The following is a 15431-nucleotide window of genomic DNA, read 5'->3' on the forward strand; positions in this document are numbered from 1 at the left end:
GGAGAAAGAAAAGCAGGCAGTAAATTAATAAGCTGTGAGTACCCTTCAAATAAAGATATGCATGGATTTGTAGCCTGGGTAATACCAGAGTTTCAATCTTCTAATAGAACATGCAGACACTGGGCTCTAGTTGCAGCCTTGGCGTTTACAACTAACATATCAAGAACACAGATCCAATTGCAATCTCAGATTTGGATGCAAACAACAGAGTCTTGGAATATCTAACAGTTCTACCAATGTTCCAACATTAATTCACCACTTTTAAACTATGTATTTATATATGCATACAGACATATATCATCTTCTTATATGTTATTCTTACTTTGACTTGGTTGTTCTAGTGGTTTTAAATTAACAGAGATAATATCACTTACAAATAACTGATTTTGGTGTTTAGATACTTGTTTTTGAGAAATGGAGTGGCCTTTCTGGTAGAGGGTTTAAGTGACTTTCTAAGTAACTACAATTGGCACAGGGAAGTAACTTGGAAGTTTTTTGTTTTGTTTTGTTTTGTTTTGTTTGTTATTATTGTTGTTGTTGATGTTCTTTAGATATGTGTATCTAGGATTCATATATAATCAATTCACCTTAATGGATAGCATTAGCTTTGCTGTGTATGAAAGTATATCCAAGGAAACCAAATTGTGAGGTATTGTTAAATGTAGAGGTTCAGAAATTATTCTTTATATGTTAGTAACAACCAATAGAAGATCTAAAGGAAGCACTCAACCTCATGGTTTTCAAATAGAGTGTTTTCTTTCATTCATTTTCTTCAGAAATATTTCTGCATTCATTCACACAGAATTCTTTAAGTAGATCCATGGGTTGTATTCTCCAATTCAGAATTTAGGCAAGTACAAGTGAATACAGAAAGCTTTCTGATGAACTACCTAAAGAAGTAGAGCTCTGTTACTGGTTTAAAGCTCTTTCTAACTAGTTCACTTTACACACACACACACACACACACACACACACACACACACACACTTTTGATTGCTAAGGACAAAATAGACACAAGAGTATAATCCTCCAATAAAGTACGTCAGACTATGATAATATCATAAACATTATAATATACTTGCTAAGTCACCTAGCTAAATTACCCAAAATGGTCTGAATTTTTGAGCAAAATTGCATAAAAGTATAGAAACCATAAAAATGCATTTTGAGCAAAATTGCATAAAAGTATAGAAACCAGAAAAGTTTTTCATTCTTATAACTGACAGCCAAGAGCACATGCAATGAAGTTTATATAAAAACTACTTTTGAATGGCATTATGTATTAGGGAATTTTGTCTAAATAAAGAAATTATCTGGGAAATGGGGATAAAGCTTATGTTTTCTTTATAAGGAGTGAGGATTAATGAATAACCCTGATAGGGTGCTCTAAACTGATTGGAAAAGACACGGAAGAGGGATACTGGGTATTGTCAATACACAAGAATTAATGGGGAAAGATTTTTTTTCAGAAGGAAATGTTAATTCATTTATAATTTAAGTGGCAAATGCATAATATACTTACATGTATTCTCCATTAAAATCACATCCTAAATACAAGGTTAAAGTAATTTCATTTTATCTCCAGAGGAAAAAATATAAGAGAAATTTACATTTCACTGAGAGATTAAAAATAGATCTCATTACTTTACAATCTGCTAATTTATATTGTCCATTAGTTTAACCAGGATTGAATTGAGCTTTAGCATACATGTGTGTTAAAGAAAAAGACTTCTTAATTAAGTTAATAAAGTATGTAAAAGTGTTCTGTTACTCTAGAAGGAAATATTTATCTTGCTTAAACATTCAAGCAGGTTTTAAGTAGCTTAATAGTACCTACTGGCTACAAACAGTAATCTTTCAAATGATTTTTCTAATAATCCAAGTGCATTTTGCAGAAATACTGCTTTATGACATTTTATTGACTATGATTTTTGTATTGCTGTCTGTACTTAAAAGTCATTTAATAGCTTTTCAATATTTATATTGATGCATTATGTTTATACTAATAGTGGAATTCATATTACATATTCATGCATGTATACAATATAACAATACAATTTCAGCTTTTAATGATAAACTTCAAACTGTACAGCATTCAAATTGATCATTCTCCTATGAACTAAGATTTTCTATAATATCTCATACCTACTTTCTATTTTACACCATTCTTTTTGTGTGTGTTTTTGTATCAGGGATTGAACTCAGGGGCACTCCATCACTGACCTACAGCCCTAGACCTATTTTGTATTTTATTTAGAGACAGGGTTTCACTAAATTGCTTAGAGCCTGATTTTTTGCTGAGGCTGGTTTTGAACTTGCAATCCTCCTGTCTCAGCCTCCCAAGCCTCTGGGATTACAGGCATCTACCACTGCATCCAGACCAGCCATTCTTAATAAGGTCTTAGACTAGACTTTCAGCATTTGTCAACTGGATTTTCTGAAGTCTTCCATGTCAACAAATCTCTCTGGAACATTGTATTTCATGGTCTCCTTCCCAGTGTCCATCTGTTCCTACTATTGCCATAATGACCTTTGGAAATGGCATCTGGTATTGCTAACTTATCGTTTAAAATCCTTTAATGATTCCCCATTGTCAATAAAATTAAATTTTATACCTCATATTTGCATCTGTTAAAAAGTACCTTTAGGATGCGGAGGTTGTGGGTCAGCGGTAGAGTACCTGCTTAGCACATGCAGGGCCCTGGGTTCGATCCTCAGTATCACATATTAATAAATAAACAAAATAAAGGTATTTGTCCATCTACAACTAAAAATTATATATTTAAAAAATATCTTTAGAGATATTAAGTATAACATGGTTTATTTGAAGAAAGAATGATTCATGAATTGGGGAACTCTCAGTACCAGGTAAGGTTCAGCTCCACCTCACAAAGTGGGCCAGGAGTATGAATAGATGGAAACAGAATGTGTCCACAGAAGAAAGCTTGATTGGTTGCAGCTGGGTATTTTCCTTATTCGGAGAGGATGTGATAGGGCTTTTGTTTTATATGGCAACCTTTGATTCCAGCTTGGCTGCTCTGAGTGGTTGGAGTTCAGGTATTTGTTACGAGAATATGTGCGATTTTTGTTTGTTTGGTGTGTGTGTGTGTGTGTGTGTGTGTGTGTGTACGGCTGGAGATCAAAACCAGGGCCTTGGGTATGCTAAGCCTTCACTCTACAACTGAAATACATCACCAGTTCCTAGAATATACTCTCAAGATATAGTTCATTTACATACCAAGTTAGGTTGTATTTCTCTAGATAGGAATTCAAAGTAATGTGGCAATGTCAGGCCAAATTTGATTTAATACATTGCACATGATTCTTCAAGCCTCACCATAGTGTTTGAGAACATTTTACCTCCCAAACCTAAACTCCAATTATAAAGCCTGTACGTAGGTTTATTTCCCTTTTCAGGATTCCTTTCCTTTGATTTTATTGCTTCCCCATTCTTTTTCATCATTGTCACTCTTCCAAAAATGCCTTTAAGTGCAAATCCAGTCCCTCCTTCAATATGTGACAAACTATCCATGATTCCAGAGGGCCCAGTATTTCATGAGCTGATGGTTCATGGCATTATTATTATTTCCATGCTGATATTCTCAACCTTTGCTTCCTATGCAGACCTACTTTTATGGGTTAGATATGAGATGTTCCTCAAAAGCTCCTGTTCTTATGCTGGAGCATTTGGAGGTGAAAACATTGGATTATGAGAGCTGTGGCTTAATCAGTCCATTCTAATTAAGATGAACTTGGTGGTAAGTGTAGGCAGGTGGGGCATGGTTACAGGAGATATGTGTCAGCTCTAGGGGCATGCCCTAGAAGGGATCATTTTCATTGCAGTCTCATCTTCCTCTCCTGATTCCTGGCCACCAAGAAGTGAGCAGTGCTTCTCTGCCACACTATTCTTCCAGGATGTGTTATCTCACTTGGGCCCAGAGTAACGGAGATAGCCCAACGTGGACTGAGACTTCTGAAACCATGAGCCCAGATAAACTTTTCCTTCTCTAAAAAGTTCTTGTTGGATATTTTGTTCACAGCAATACAAAGCTGACTAATGTAACTACTAAACTTTGTAAACATAGTAATAATCAATAATGATGACTACTAATGGTTTATTGAGCATTTTTATTTTTCTACTTTTCTCTCCCAGACCCCTAGTACTGAGAACTGAGCTCAGGGTTGCTCTACCACTGCATAAAATCCCTAGCTCTTTATTTTACTTTGAGGCAGGACCTAACTAAGTCACTGTGATTTGACTTGAACTTACAATCCTCCTGTCTCAGCTCCCTGTGTTACTGGGACTACAGGTATGTCCCACTGTGCCTGGCTTATTAAGAACTTTTCTTTAATAGTTCATGGATTATATATTTAGAATTCACCATCATTTGACTGCAAAGAAAATGATATGTATTATATCCTTTAACTACTGCAGATCTTGTGATGCTTAGGGAGATTAGCCAACTGGTTCAAGGTATTTTAGCTAGTAAGTAAAGGATCCAAAGTCAGATCATACTCTGTTGTCCTTTCAATAGCACCCATTTATTATAGGTCTATGTTTCCCTTCAAAAGAGCAAGCTCTGAGAGCAGAAACTGCCTGTTCAGCATCCCTAACAAAAAGTACATGTTGTAGAATGAAATCTAAGAATACATGAACAGTCTCATAGTGGATGAGCTACTCAAGGATGCAGTAAAATCATTAGGGATTCAATTGTAAAATTTAAGATTATAATTATTCTTTCCATGTTGAAATATGAAATGGTTTCCTACTGCGTCTTTAAGTTCTATTTTACTAGAACACTCCTTCTTCTCTATCCAATGGTAATATTCTACATTTTTCTTCATGGGCAAAGAACTCTTATTTTGGCAAGGATATGAAGGTCCTTGGTATGAAGGACCATTTCAGGGGGGCTTCAAAGATGAATATTAATTAGTATAAGCTAATCATAATTATTTTTTCATTTTTTTTTTGCTGTTGATTTGTTTAGGAATGTACTGTGATACAATTCTAGCAGAAAGGACCAGTATTACAGGTTCTGGGAATGTTTTATTACCTTACAGAAAGGGTATGGTCTTTGGATATATGCAATGGTGTGTTCCTTGGTGCACAGGTAAACATCTTTGACCACAAAGAGAGCAGAATATTCACAGAACATGTAAAAGAAGAAAGATCTGAGTCTTTGTCATATGTGTGAGATGCTGAACTAGTCCATCCCCATTCCTCTGATGAAATGAGGCAATACATTATTTTTTTCTGAATATGTCATTTAACTTTTTGGATGACTGGATTTTAGCAGTTTTGTTATAATGAGTCTAGGTAGAGTTTTGTTTTGGTATTTATCCTTCTTTAGATTCATAGGTATATTTATTTGTGGATTGTGGTAGATGCATTTTATCTGCTTCAACAAATTCTTGGCTATTCTTTCTTCAAATATTCTTTCTAGACGATCTGCTGTCTTCTTTCCTTCTGTGACTCCAATTATTCATGTTATACTTTTTTATTGTATTTATCATGCCTTTTTATTCCTCATATTAATAACATGTAGTTTTTATCACTACTGCCATGTGTTTCCTTTATATAATTTTTAAAATTTTTTAATTAAATTTTTTTATTTATATATGCAGCAGGATGCATAACAATTCTTTTTACACATATAGAGCACAATTTTTCATATCTCTGGTTGTATACAAAGTATATTCACACCAATTCGTGTCTTCATACCTGTACTTTGGATAATAATGACTATCACATTCCACCATCATTTCTGACCCCATACTCCCTCCCCTCCACGCTCACCCCTCTGCCCTGTCTAGAGTTCCTCTATTCCTCCCTTGCTCTCCATCCCTACTCCACTATGAATCAGCCTCCTTATATCAGAGAAAACATTAGGCATTTGGGTTTCTGGGATTGGCTAACTTCACTTAGCATTATCTTCTCTAACTCCATCCATTGACCTTCAAATGCAATGGTTTTATTCTCTTGTAGTGCTGAGTAAAATTCCATTGTGTATATATGTCACTTTTTTTATCCATTCATATACTGAAGGGCATCTAGGTTGGTTCCTCAGTTTAGCTATTGTGAATTGTGCTGTTATAAACATTGATGTGACTGTGTCCCTGTAGTATGCTGTTTTTAAGTCCTTTGGGTATAGACCAAGGAGAGGGAAAGCTGGGTCAAATGGTGGTTCCATTCCCAGTTTTTCAAGAAATCTCCATCCTGCTTTCCACATTGTCTGCACCAATTTCCAGGCCCACCAGCAATATATGAGTGTACCTTTTTCCTGACATCATCACTATATTTATTGTTGTTTTTCTTCCTAATAGCTGCCATTCTGACTGGAGTGAGATGAAAGTAGTTTTGATTTGCATTTCTCTGCTAGAGATGATGAACATTTTTTCATATATTTGTTGATTGATTATACATCACATTCTGAGAAGTGTCTGTTCAGGTCCTTGGCCCATTTATTGATTGGGTTATTTTTTATGGTGCTTAGCTTTTTTTTTCACTCTGTTTTTTATTTTTTATTTTTTTTTATTGGTTGTTCAAAAGCTTTTTGAGTTCTTCATATACCCTAGAGATTAGTGTTGTCTCTGATGTGTGAGGGGTAAAGATTTGATCCCAAGATCTAGGCTCTATATTCACCTCACAGATTTTTGTTTTTCTGAGAAGAAACTTTTTAGTTTGAGTCTGTCCCATTTATTGATTTTTGATTTTAATTCTTGTGCCAACAGAGTCTTATTAAGGAAGTTGGGCCCTAATCCCACATGATGGAGATTAGGGCCTACTTTTTCTTCTATTAGATGCATCTAATTATGATTTACATCTCTGGTTTTATTCCTAGGTTCTTGATCCTTGAGTTGAGTTTTGTGCATGGTGAGAGATAGGGGTTTAATTTCATTTTGTTGCATATGGATTTCCAGTTTTCCCAGAACCACTTGTTGAAGAGGCTATCTTTTCTTCAATGCATGTTTTTGGCACCTTTGTCTAATATAATTATAATTTTTTGAGTTATTCCCTGTGTCCTCTATTATGTACCATTGGTTTACCAGTCTGTTTTGGTGCCAATACCATGCTGTTTTTGTTACTATTGCTCTATAGTATAGTTTAAGGTCTGGTATAGTGATGTTGCCTGCTTCACTCTTCCTGCTAAGGATTGCTTTAGCTATTCTGGGTCTCTTATTTTTCCAGAAGAATTTCATGACTGATTTTTCTATTTCTATGAGGAATGTCATTGAGATTTTGATTGAAGTTGCATTAAATCTGTATAGTGTTTTTGGTAGTATGGTCATTTTGATAATACTAGTCTGCCTATCAAAGAACAAGGTAGATCTTTCCATTTTCTAAGGTCTTCTTTGATTTCTTTCTTTATGGTTCTATAATTTTCATTATATAGATATTTCACCTCTTTTGTTGCTTCCCAAGTTTTTTTTTTTTTTTTTTGAGGCTATTGTAAATGGGGTAGTTTTCCTAATTTCCCTTTCAGAGGGTTTGTCACTGATATATAGAAATGCCTTTGATTTATGGGTGTTGATTTTTTGGTTTTTTTTTTGTACTGTAGCACTTTATTTTTCCTTACTCAATGAAGTGTTGCTGGGACCTAATGTTCTCACATAACAGTATAAAAACAAAAATTTGTCATCTGGTAAAGAATTGAGTACAAAAAAACCTTACATAAATTAAAATGCATAAATTTACAGATGTAAATGCAAACTGTTACCAACTCAAGGCAAGTAATAACCAATAGTGGTCAGGAGGGAGAACATTGGTAAGAACGGAAACTGGGTCCTAAGGCTTGGACTTTCCCACCCTGTTAGGCCGGCAAGAAGTGACAGCTGGCCCAGGAACTCTTGCCAGCCCAAGAAATCCTGGAAGTTTGTCAGCCGAAACATGAATTCTCTGCATAGATCACTTCTGTGGTTTCAGATTCGCTAAGCCACGGACTTCTCCTTTATGCACACTCTCACCTCAGGTAGAGGTGACTGAGCCACATGGACTAAGGGCTTAAATCAAAGATATGCACAGAGCATTAAAAATATACCAAGGGAACAGTCAAAATCAGCAACGTTCCAGTGCTGACATCAGATACAAGCTTCATGGACAATTTCTTTTCAAAGGCTTATTCCAGTTTCATGAGGCTAGCATGAGGTGTATACATTTGCCAGAGCAAATTTATACTTCAGATTCAGCTCATGCAGCAGGTGCCTGGAACCTGCTCGGTCCATCTAGAAGCATTTGCGGTGGACAATGGAGGGGCCGACTCATCATATTCCTGCTTGCTGATCCACATCTGCTGGAACGTGAACATTGAGGCGTTGCGTACTTGTGCTCAGGGGGAGCAATAATCTTGATCTTCATGGTGCTGGGGACCAGGCCTGTGATCTCCTTCTGCATCCTGTCATCGATGCCTGGGTACAGGGAGGTGCCGCCCGACAGCACAGTGTTGGCATAGAGGTCCTTGCAGATGTTGACATCACACTTCATGATGGAGTTGAAAGTGGTCCCGTGGATGCCAGAGAATTCCACACCCAGGAAAGAGGGCTGGAAGAGTGCCTCTGGACATTGGAACTGCTCTTTGCTGATGGTGCCCATCGGGCAGCTTGTAGCTCTTCTCCAGGGAGGAGGGGGATGCAGCAGTGGCCATCTCCTGCTTGAAGTCCAGGGCAAGGGTGTTGATTTTATATCCTGCTACTTTGCTTAATTCACTTACTAGCTCTAGAAGTTTTCTGGTGGAACATTTATGGTCTTCTAGGTATAGAATCATGTCATCAGCAAATAGTGCCAATTTGACTTCTTCTTTTCCTATCCATATCCCTCTAATTTCTTTCCTCTGTCTAATTGCTCTGGCAAGTGTCTCAAGAACTATGTTAAATAGAAGTGGTGAAAGAGGGCATTCCTATCTTGTTCCAGTTTTTAGAGGGAATGCCTTCAATTTTTCTCCATTTAGAATGATTATTGGTATTAGTTCTTCTTTAAAGGTCTTGTAGAACTCAGCTGTGCATCCATCCAGTCCTGGGCTTTTCTTGGTTGGTAGGCTTCTGAGGGCATCTTCTATTTTATGCTTGAAATTGATCTGTTTAAATTGTGTATATCATTCTGATTCAATTTGGGCAAATTATTTGACTTTAGAAATTTATTGGTGCCTTAGATATTTTCTATTTTATTGAAGTATAAGTTTTCAAAATCATTTCTAATTATCTTCTGTATTTCTGTAGTGTCTGTCATGATATTTCCTTCTTCATCATGTAGGTAATTTAAGTTTTCTCTCTCTTTTCATTAGCATGGATAAGGGTCTGTCAATTTTATTTATTTTTTTCAAAGAAACAATTTTTTGTTCTGTCAATTTTTTAAATTGTTTCTTTTGTTTCCATTTCATTGATTTTAGCTCTAATTTTAATTATTTCTTGCCTTCTACTGCTTGATTTGTTCTTCTTTTTCTAGGGCTTTGACGTGTAATGGTAACTCGTTTATTTGTTGACTTTTTCTTCTTTTAAGGAATGAATTTTATTAAATGAATTTTCCCAGAGGTTTCAATACATTGTATCTGTGTTCTCATTCACCTCTAAGAATTTTTTAATCTCCTCCTTGATGTCTTCTGCAACCCATTATTCATTAAGTAGCATATTATTTAGTCTTCTCTGTTGGAGCTTTTATTTCTTATTTTACCATTGATTTCTAATTTCATTCCATTATGATCTAATAAAATGCAGGGTAGTATCTCTACTCTTTTATATTTGCTAAGAGTTGCTTTGTGGCATAACCTATGGTCTATTTTAGAGAAGAACCCATGTCCTGCTGAAAAGAAATTGTATTCACTCGTTGAAGGATGACACATTCTATATATGGCAGTTAAGTCTAAGTTACTGATTATATTATTAATTTGTGTAGTTTCTTTGTTCAGCTTTTGTTTGGAAGATCTATCTAATGATGAGAAAGGTGTGTTAAAGTCACCTGAAATTATTGTGTTGTGGTCTATTTGACTCTTGAACTTGAGAAGAGTTTGTTTGATGAATGTAGATGCTCCATTGTTTGGGGCTTATATATTTATAATAGTTAAGTCTCATTGGTGTATGGTTCTCTTAAGCAGTGTGTAGTGTCCTTCTTTATCCTTTTTTTTTTCTTTATCCTTTTTGATTTACTTTAGCTTGAAGTCTACTTTATTTGATATGAGAATGGAAACCCCTGCTTGCTTCCACAGTTCATGTAAGTGGTATGATTTTTCCCAACCCTTCACCTTCAGCCTGGGGATGTCTTTTCCTATGACATGAATCTCTTGGAGAGAGCATATTGTTGGGTTTTTTTTTTTTTTTGATCCAATCTGCTAGTCTATGTCTTTTAATTGGTGAGTTTAGGCCATTAATATTCAGGGTTATTATTGAGATATGATTTGTATTCCCAGACACTTTTGTTTATTTGGGGTATTTAATGTGACGTGGTTTCTCCTCTTATTAGATTTTCCTTTAGTATAATACCTTCCTCTGCTAGTTCTCATCATCATTTTTCATTTCCTCTTCATGGAATATTATTCTGAGGATGTTCTTTAGTGCAAGCTTTCTAGTTGTAAATTCTTTCAACTTTTGTTTATCATGGAAAGTTTTTATTTCATCATCAAATCTAAAGCTTAGTTTTGCTGGATATATGATTCTTGGTAGGCATCCATTTTCTTTCAGAGCTTGATATACGTTATTTCACCATCTCCTGGCTTTGAGGGTCTGGATTTAAAAATCTACTGTGATACGAATTTGTCTCCCCCTATGTGTGATCTGATTCCTCTCTCGCAGTTTTAAGATTCTATCCTTATTCTATATGCTAGGCATTTTCATTATAATTTACCTTGGTGTAGATCTGTTGTAATTTTGTACATTAGGTGTCCTGTAAGCCTCTTGTATTTGGTTTTCCAATTCTTCATGCTTGGGAAATTTTCTGATATTATCTCTTTGAAGAGATTGTGCTTTCCTTTGGTTTGAAACTCTGTGCCTTCCTCTATCCCAATAACTCTTATATTTGGTCTTTTGATGCTGTCCCATAATTCTTGGATATCCTGTTCATGGTTTCTTACTATCTTCACTGTGTGATCAACTTTATTTTCCTGATTGTATACTTTGTCTTCATTATATGACGTTCTTTCTTCCAAGTGATCTAGTCTGTTGGTTATGCATTCTATTCAGTTTTTTATTTGGTTTATTATATCCTTCATTTCAAGTATTTCTGACTGTTTTTTTCCCTAGTCTCTATCTCTTGAAATAATCTTTTGCTAGCTGTATTTGCTCTCTTATCTCTTTGTTGGGATGATCAATTTTTGCCTGTATTTGCTCATTTAGGTCATTTAATTCACAAATTATTTTAATTATAAACCTTCTGAACTCCTTCTCGTACATTTCATCAACTTCACTGTCCATGGGTTCTGTTATTGCAGTATCCTTGTTTGTTTGGGGCACTTTCCTCCCTTGTTTTCCCATATTGTCTATGTGTCTTCCTTTCTTGCAGCATGGATCTGAGATATTACAGTTTCTACCCTACATTCTTGTACTATCCACGCAGATTGTCTGTACCTCACCTTGATGTTGAGCTTCCAGACCCAGCTGGTGTCCCTCAATGTATGCTACTATAACTAACGGTAGTGGCTGCAATAGCTGAGGTAATTCAAGATAATAGTTGAGGTGACCCAAGATGGAAACAATGTCTTACAGAGACGGGGCTGAAAGGGTGGGCCTCCCACTTTCTTTGGGATGCCTGCTCTGAGATGCAGCTTTTTCTAGGTCCTGTCTGTTGTCAAAAAGTTAGGGGCTACTGCGTGGGGAAGGCTATGGCAATGACTGCAGTGTCCCAAGATGCAAGTGGGTTAGGTTTAGGCTCCCAGATGGGGGGGTGGTGGCTAACTCAGACCTACCCTGGACCTGGGTCCTGCACAAGTCAATGTGGGTGTATCTGGGCTGGGCTTGGGCTCTCACCTCAGTTGGTCCTGTGCTAGAGACTGGGCTCTGGCAGGTGCCTGCTGGTAGAGAGATGGACCCCCAGGGCCTACTGTGAGCCTGGGTCTCATACAGGCTGGTGTGGACCATGTTACACTGTTTTGCTCTGTTCTAATTTGTACAATTTCTATTGAGTTGTCTTCAAGATCCTTTGTTGTTTTCTTTCTGTGTCCAGAGTACTGATCACCCATCAAATGAACCTTTCATTTTTGACATTGTTACTTTCAATTCCACTTTTCTATTTGGCTCTTTTTTTATGATTTCGATGACTCTGATGAAATTTTGTCCCTGTTAACTTATTTTTCCCCTTTTCCCACTTTCACTGAGCACATTCTTCATAATTAAAGTCCTTGTTTCATAATTTCAATATCTGTTCTACTTTTGATTCTGCTTCTATTGATGATGTGTCATATTCCTTTTTATATGCATCAATTTTTATTACATGCAAAATCATATATCCTTCTAAAAGAAGAGCAAATACTGAAGTACATTACTGTAAAACCCAGAAAAAAATATATTCTCTTTCTTCTTCCAGATCACTAGGTTTGGGAATCAAGTCAAGTTAATCTGTTGATGATTGAGGCTGCAGTGTTGTGTCACTTAGATATAGTTCACCAATTACTTTAAAAGATTAGAGTTCAAAACTGGGACCTTCTCCTGTGGCATTGCTGAAGAGCTGAACAGCCAGGGGACTCAGGACCCTCCTTGTGATTTGCTACCCATTGCTAGCTTTGTTTCCTGGAGATCATACCATGGTCAGAGCAGGCTGTCTTCTGGTGGAGTAGCTGAGGTGTTCTCTGCAATCCAGTTCTTCCCCAGGGTTCTGTGCCTTAGGAGACCTCTATTCACCCTGCTGCCAGATGCCAAGTTGGGGAGGACTGAAGTGGTAGATTTGGTGAAGGACTGGTGTGTCAATGAGAGGTTTCTCTCAGTCCTCTGGCCCTGTGCTCAGACTTGGCTGGTCTTTCATGCTGGCCTTCTGGAGATGGTTTCTCTCAGATCTCCTACCACTCCTCAGACTTAATGGGGCCACTGCTTCATAGTCTGTGAGGGATGGGATTGCTTACCCTGCCCTTGCTTTCTTCAGGACCACTCTATTCTAAGTTTTCTATGTGACAACCTAATGAGAGCCAGTGGGAAAGAGCTCATGGGAAAGAGCAGCTTCTATATGTGGCTACTGCCCACTGGATTCTAAACTGCTCTGCCATATTGACTTAAAATTTTCTAAAAATTTCAATAACATGTCCTTACCCCTGTCCTCTCTTCACTGTTTCTCCAATGATGAAAAGGATCATGGATCTCTTTATAACTTTCTAGATTTTAGTTATTTATATTTCTTTGCCTCCTAGTTTCTATAGGTGGCTTAGAAAGACAACATAGCTGTAACTGTTGGGTTATCTGGCTCATTTTCACTGTTAGGATAGAAGTAACACCATCCTCAGAGTGTCTTTATTCTAAGTGGAAGAAGAAGGCACTTTAATAAACTTTAAGTTTTCTGATATTTGTAGTTGGATATATCCTAATCTGATCTATACTATGTTTGAAATGGTTCTTGGGGATGAGCAAACCATATATCATGTCAATTAATTTTTTGCTGATTATAATATTAACTCATTTTTTTGTTACAGAAAATATAAAAGACACAGAAAACCACAGAAGAAAATAAAAATGATCTGTAATCACTTTTTATAGAGTTATCCATTAATATTTTGTTAGACATCTTTTCTACTTTTTCTGTAATATGTCTATTGCTTCATAGTTTAGTACAAATATGCTATTTTATAAATTTTCTACTTATGTAAGATATTCACATTTTATGTTATTAAATAATCTAAAAGCATGGCTTTTAATGCTATATACTATTATATTTTATTTTCTCCCCCCCAAAAAATGATCATATATTAATTGGGCATAATTAAAGTTTCTAATTTTTCACAATGTCCAATAAACCTCTGATTAATACTTTACATTTCTTTAAGGTTAAAATTGGCCAAAAGTCAAATATCTTGTTAGTGGTTAATCCTGCACTAGGTGTAAAGTCTACTCCACTGCTTCTTACTCTGCCACACACTGCTGGTAAGGGAGAAGCAGGATCTGCAAAGGGAAGAGAAAGGTCGGAGAGTTTATGATGACCTAAGAGAAACCTAGTGTAAGAGCCCAGAGTACAAAGGGTCAGGGACTCGGGAAGAGTTTCAGAGAAGTCAGGAGATAGGCAAGGTATCTAAGTATTATGGTTGGAAAAATACTTCCTGATTGGGCGTAAAATAGATCTAAGCTGTAATCTGCTTAGACTTCTGGAGTCCACTCACTGATGTCATCCCCTTTCCCACAGAGCACTCCCTATGGTGCCTGCCTCCTGAAGAGTGAGAACCTAATCCTCCTTTTCTCCATTTCTGTCATCAATCTTACCATTCCTATTTTTGATTACTGTGAAGCATCCACACTGAATTTTGTTTTTCGCCTTTGGCCAGTTACCTGTCCAATCTATTTCATCATTGTTCTTTATTTAAATCCTATAATGGCTTTGTGAACTTCAGTAAGAAATCAAACCCCTTAGCTCTTTCAACATGTCTCCTCATGACCTTGTCCCTGCGTTCCACTTGAGTCATATCATTTGCCAACACCCAACACAGAACCTTCATCCAGTTAAAGGGAGCCCGCAGCTTGCTGTGTGTTGGGACACACTTGTGCTTTATTTTTCTGTATCCCTGACACCTGCAATGTCCCTCCCTCTCTCCCACCAGTCATTATTCAATGTATCTTTTGAAATAGAGCTTTGATTTCATCTTTATTGGGAATACTTGAGAACACCCCAATACATTATTTACTATCTGCTGCCCAAATATTCTCTTCTTATAGTTATTAGCACAAATTTTACTGGACCATAATTTCTAGTTTTGTTGTGTTTTGTTCATTTGCATAAACAATGCTTTTGTTATAATTTTATAGTCTAAGAACTTAGCAAAGATTGGTTCTTAGCCAATCTTTAATCAATGTTTATTAAAATGCTGTAATAACAGTAATATAATAATAGAAAAAAATGAAAGTAACTTTCCACATATCACAAAACATTCATATTTCTTCACTGATTCCTATTGGTCTAAATATATCCCAACTCTAACCATTTCTCACCCATAATTGCCATCCTGCACCAAAATGGTGCCATATTATTTTTCCTGTACTTCAATTGGCTTTCTAAAAGTCTCCCCCCTCCCCCTTTTAAAAAATTCTGACCTCTTACAATAGTCTATTCTCCATCCAACAACCAGAAAAAGTCTTTTAGAAATGGCAGTGATACCATAGTTTTCCATGTAGCTTCACTATCACCCTCTGGATGCAATTCAGAGTCCTTTACTTGGCTGACAAGGACCCATATGATGGATTTCTGGTCCCCTCTACATTTCTTGAGTCATCATTTTACTCATTCCCCCTCTGTCCACACATGATGGCTTTTTGGCATT

At 36.5% G+C, this 15431-nt stretch overlaps 1 pseudogene; it reads right to left on the reverse strand.

The window, feature by feature from the left end:
- Nucleotides 1-8223: 8223 nt before the first annotated feature.
- Nucleotides 8224-12060, reverse strand: LOC143381926 (actin, cytoplasmic 1-like; annotated as a pseudogene).
- Between the last annotated feature and the right edge of the window lie 3371 nt (nucleotides 12061-15431).

Source organism: Callospermophilus lateralis, chromosome 16 (assembly GCF_048772815.1).
Source record: "Callospermophilus lateralis isolate mCalLat2 chromosome 16, mCalLat2.hap1, whole genome shotgun sequence".
Classification (NCBI taxonomy): domain Eukaryota; kingdom Metazoa; phylum Chordata; class Mammalia; order Rodentia; family Sciuridae; genus Callospermophilus; species Callospermophilus lateralis.